We start from the raw sequence: 5,793 nt of genomic DNA on the forward strand, positions 1-5,793 counted from the left end.
CACCCCCTCAAATCCCGCAATCGACTTTATCTCCAGTCCCAACCCCTCCCACAGCCCAGCCACCCAACCACAACCCCGTGCGAGATGGAGACAAGTCTCCACCTCACATAAGCAAACCGGATAAGTCGTGTCAAAAGACCTTATACGGGATGCTATATTCCGCTTAGTAGCGATTGCATTGCAACAGAATTGCCAGAAAAAATATTTTGACTCGAGGTAACACTCTCATTCTCCATATTTTGTTCCACAGCCACCGTTCTCTTCCCCTATCCGACTGTTCTTCTCCCGCCTCTAAGTTCCCAGCCAACGCCCTATACGCAGACTTCACCGAGTAATTGCCATTTTTCTCCAAATCCCAAAGCCAAATGTCTTCCTCGTGCTGCCTCCCCACCCGCATATTGAGAATACGCTGTTGGTCAATTTGTAAGAAAATAGAACGTAACTTATGCGTATCCCACCTACATCCATCAGCCGTAAGCAAGTCTGCCACCATCATACTCGGATCATAATCTTCTCTGTTTGTAATCACTTTGCGAGAGAAGGAGCCTGCAATCCACGGGTCGTTCCAAACACGAGTACTTAGCCCATTTCCCACCCTGCGCCTTATGCCCACCATTAGCGTCTCCCTAGCTTCAAAAATCCCTCTCCATGTATAGCTTGGGTTCGACCCAAGTTCAGCTGCCATAAAGGATCGATTGGGAAAGTACTTACCCCCCCAAAACTCGCACCATAAGGCAATTACGCTCCGTAAGCATACGCCACGCTTGCTTACCTAGGAGAGCCATGTTGAACTCATGGAAATTTCGAAAGCCCAACCCTCCCTGACATTTCGGTTTACACAAATGTAGCCACGAAATCCATGGGATCTTCCTCTTCCCATTTTCCGAATCCCACCAAAAACGAGAAACCAGGGACCGTAGTTCGTCGCAAAAATTATTTGGTAGCTTGAAGACACTCATCGCGTAGGTGGGAATCGATTGGGCCACGACCTTTATCAATATTTCCCTCCCTGCCTTCGATAGAAGCATACCTCTCCATCCTTGCAATTTCCTACTTAGTTTATCCCTGATAACCCGGGCAATGACCTGCTTCGAGTGTCCTACAATAGTCGGCAACCCGAGGTATCTATCCTGCTCTTCGACAGCTCGCACACCCAACCATTCCACGACTTGGGCCCTTCGAGTGTCCTACAATATTTCCCTCCCTGCCTTCGATATAATTCAAGGTAAATTGATCTGTTATCATTGTTTTGAAAGAATATGGTGCGAATTATAAACGCTGAAAAAATAAATGATTATTTTGTCCGTAAAATTTATTCTAACAATAAAATCCCATACTTTATTTAATATTTCTTTTGATGTTTAGTGGTTGTTTAATGTGATACTTTATCATACCTTTTTATTATATACTAGTTTAATTTCCCATGAAAAAAATCACGTGACTTCTAAATTTTCAATAATAAATGTCTACTTACATAAATTATTTTTACTACTTTTGTAGTGGCTTGATATTCACATAATTTTTTGAGAATTTTTTTGTTGGTGTGTTATTAAATTATTATTTACTAATATATACCTCGTGCAATAAATGCTCGATATAGTTTTATTTTTAATAAGTTACTTATATAATAGTGATATCTCATTCATTGTTCATATTTCTCGTCATTGTATTTTGCTTTGAGAAAAAATGGCTATAACTGACAGTTAATCGAGAGAATCGAGTAATGTGTTGAAATGTATTTTAAACTAAATGACACTCTACATCATGGATGAGGTGTATTGTTAAGCCAAATAAAGCATATTTGTATACCTAACTGAGAACTAGTTACTTACAAAACTAGTAGGTTCTAGTCCAGCAAACAATATAGCTAGCTCTTATGCCATGCTTACATAATAACTCACTTATTTGCCATTTTCTACCGGTGCAAGTTCTGTCCTTGAGAGTGAAACTGGTAATAATGCACAATCATGAGACACTTACTCCTATTTATGTTTTGAAGCATAAGCTTGACATCCTATTGAGTCTTTTTTCAGTACTCTTAGCGCAGCCTTTGTAATATGTTTGGGCAGATTCCATCATCTCTCCACTTTTCAGCTGCATGTTGCCTTGCTGCACGTCTCACTATTGTCATCCTCTTAATACCTACAGATAGAAGTTCATGGGAATCATAGAACGTGTACCGAGAATAAACATATGAGTTGTAAGATTCAAAATTAAAGGATAAACAAACTGAGATGTGCGTATATTATATGATATTTATATCCTGATAAGGATTTAGTTGTATCATTTAAATCAAAATAAACCTAAGTTACTACTAATTAATAGCTAGCGGTAAAAAGGGTCGAATCCATAGGAATGCGAGTTAATTATTCTAGTTTGTTGATATTTAAGTCCGTCTTAAAGTAACCGTTTTCTTGAATGATTTGATTGGTTTGCTAAAACTAATAATTGCGATGTAAATAAAAGACAAATTCAATAATATTAAAGAGTCTAGGGATCAAGTTCACTAGGTAGTTATACGGGGTGTGATTTAACTAATTGATAGAGCGATTTACGTTGTTTAAGGTCATATGATCGGTCGATTCTAATATGTCCTTTAGATCTAACTTAACATGCGCTCGCTATCATTAAGTTAAATTCTATTCAGTTATCGTAGCCTTTACTAGTCTTAACACGGTCGGTGAAAATCCTAATTTTCAACACTAGTTAATTAATCCTGCAGAAACTAATCAACTAGATTCAAAACAATTAATTGGACAACGAAGAAGCAATTTAACTAACAATTCATTAATTATCCCATTCTAACAACCTAGATCCTTTTTCACCTAAGATAAACAATTCATTAATTACCCCATTCTAACAACCTAGCTAGTTCCATTTTCACCCGAGATAAATGAATTAGCTATTCATACTAATAATAACAACAATAACGATAGAAGAAAGCATAACTAAAAACATGATAAGATGGACAATAATAAAACAATTTTAATAATAAGAACTTTGAATTAATCAATAACTAAAAAAAAAGATTAGTACCGTAATTAAAGAATGTAGATCCGGAAGCAATACGTAAAATAAAGTAAATCTAAAGTATTCAAGGAGTTTAGGGTAAAATAAGATGTAAATTATAATAGGGGACTATTAGGTATTCATAGAAAACATAAACTGACTTTAGAAAATTTCGCGGAAGTCGTCAAATCTGGGTATACTCGATCGAGCCTAGCTGAACTCGATCGAGTACACACCTATTCGATCTAATTATTGCTCACTTGATCGAATACTTATCGTTTCACCTCCTTTCTTCGTGTAGTCTTTTTCAATTCACTTCTCTTCCTCTATTCTTCTAGATTTACGTACCATGCTTCGTGTATTCCTTCATACCATCTCCGCGGTGCTACATTTCATTATTTTGCTCCACAAATGCATCATTCCTGCATTAAACACCAAAAAGTGGAAGTAACAACTTTCTAATATAAATGGCATAAAAACAATGTAATTTAGCACAAAAACCGTATCAAAAGTAACTAAAGGGAGGAATATAATTAAATGTATAAATATGACTCTATCATACCCCGTTGCAATCCATTGCATGTCATTATTAGTGCATGTTATTGCCAAATGTATTGTGTTTGGCGGAATATCGCTTTTCCCGATTGTTCTCCCATTTTGCAGGATATAAGCCGTTACTGGTGCTTATGGAAGAAAGTGCATACGTGCAAGGAGGCAATGAATGATGATTAGGGGATGATTCGAGCTAAAAAGAGCTGAAACAGGAATAACTCGACCCAGTAGCCATTACTCGATCTAGCTCCTCGACTCAATCGAATTGCGTCTAAATTAAGATTAACTTGGTTTTCGGGATTTAATATTTGAGTTGTATAAATACCATTTACATCGTATTAGGTTAAAAGTGTTACGAACGATTATTCATTATGATACACTTTTACATTACGTACAACTCTAGAACCCTAGTTTTTTCTAACTTTCTACTTTGCAATCGGATTCTAATCTTTTCTCAATTGGTATTTAATTCGTCTTTGTTCTTCACTATTGTTATTTAATTATTTCTTCTCTTATTATGTTCATTGTTATAGTTTTTGTTAAAAGTAGCTAATTCCCTTTCAAAGAAGAAGGGAATCATGAATAGAGATTAGTGGTGATTATCGCAACCAAATCACGTACCATTCTGATCATGAATTCGATAGCAGGGTGGTTTGCATATCCCTAAACCCTAGTTTTTTTTTCCATGTTAAGATGATTGTGTTCCTGTTTAATAATTATTATTGTACAGATTTTAGTTGCGAAGAGTTCGCTTTTTAGGCTAGTATCCAAAATTTAGAGTGCTTGTTTGACTGATACTTGTTAAATTTATGGTCGAGTAGTTATCTTGCATTTTGCAAATGTAGTGGGAGACATAATAAGGAAAAAAGAAATTAAGTGGGTCCCTCATCCATCATGTGAGAGGTATCTCAATAACGCTATTGAGAAAATAGAACTACTACAAAAATTAATAAAATACTAACATCCAAAGATGTAAAATTAGACTGTTTTTTTTTTTATGAGTGATTGTTATACATCGTGAGGCTAACAAATTGGCCGTCTTTATGGCCTAAGTTAGACATTCTTGTTTGAATCTTTCGAGGTCGTTTGAAAGCAAGTGTTTTAACTTTCCTTTATTATCGGAAATGACTATAAATTCATTGTTTGATACCTGTATGTGTAAATCGATAGGAGCACCCAATTTTATAGAGCATGGGCCGGCCTTTCATGTGCTAAGCTGCTAGCATTGTCAACTGAAAATTAAGAATAATGTAGGCTTCATGTGCCCCCGAAAAAACACCTATTATCAAATTCGTCGGAATTGTCGGGATCATACGTAATTTGGCCGAGATAAAACACGTGAACAAGTACTTCACGTGAATTTTCAATTCCTCCGGAATTGGAATTTTGGTAGCTCCAATGAATTTAGAATTCCTTGGTGAATTTTAATACCGCTATAATTTTTAGGGAAAAAAAAAATCTCCAACGATTAGGATAAGTTTGGTGAAGGTTGCCTGCCTAAATAATGACAAATGAAAGAAAAATAATAACAAATTAGTAAAAGTTAACTAAATAATTACGTAAAAGCAAGAAATTTTTGAAAAGACAAAAAAGCAAAATAATTGCGGTGAACGTGGATCGAACACGTGACCTTCAGATCTTCAGTCTGACGCTCTCCCAACTGAGCTATCCCCGCCATTTTAACTGTTTGTTTATTGGATAATATAAATATCTTAGCTTTCCTCTAGTCGTTTGGCGCGGGGATGAGTTAAGGATTTTACATTTTTAGTCCCCAGTAAAATCATTTTTATCTTTGTTAATAGCTAATTTACTCCCTTCATTTCAATGTTAATTTACTGCTAGAATCAAGAGAATTTATATGACATAATCTTATATTGCGGTATTGCATATCGAGAATCAAAACATGCTGCTGAGAGTCCTCTTACCTAAACCATAAAGATGGGGGTTTGATTCTCACCCGCGACAGTGCGCTCATTTAAACAAAAAAAAAAACAAAAAACAAAGGAATCAATTCCGACTTCAATCCCACACTACTTGACCAACCTCCTATGAAGCTTAGATCAATTCCTCGTGAAGAAATTCATGTGTTGCTATTTCCCGTGTAATAGCGATTTAGTTTTCGGGGTTAGCCCCTCTTATGTCGCAAAAAAAATAAAAAATATTGCAGTATGTCCAACACTTCGGTTTAAATTTTCACACATCAAACAGAAATTGATTGTACCTGGTTAGACA

At 35.9% G+C, this 5,793-nt stretch overlaps 1 non-coding gene across 1 annotated transcript; it reads right to left on the reverse strand.

Annotated features, from left to right (window-relative positions):
• Positions 1–5,163: 5,163 nt before the first annotated feature.
• On the reverse strand, positions 5,164–5,236 carry TRNAF-GAA (transfer RNA phenylalanine (anticodon GAA)). The gene has a single exon. It is a non-coding gene; the product is annotated as a tRNA-Phe (tRNA).
• Between the last annotated feature and the right edge of the window lie 557 nt (positions 5,237–5,793).

This window comes from Silene latifolia, unplaced genomic scaffold (genome assembly GCF_048544455.1).
Source record: "Silene latifolia isolate original U9 population unplaced genomic scaffold, ASM4854445v1 scaffold_150, whole genome shotgun sequence".
Lineage (NCBI taxonomy): Eukaryota > Viridiplantae > Streptophyta > Magnoliopsida > Caryophyllales > Caryophyllaceae > Silene > Silene latifolia.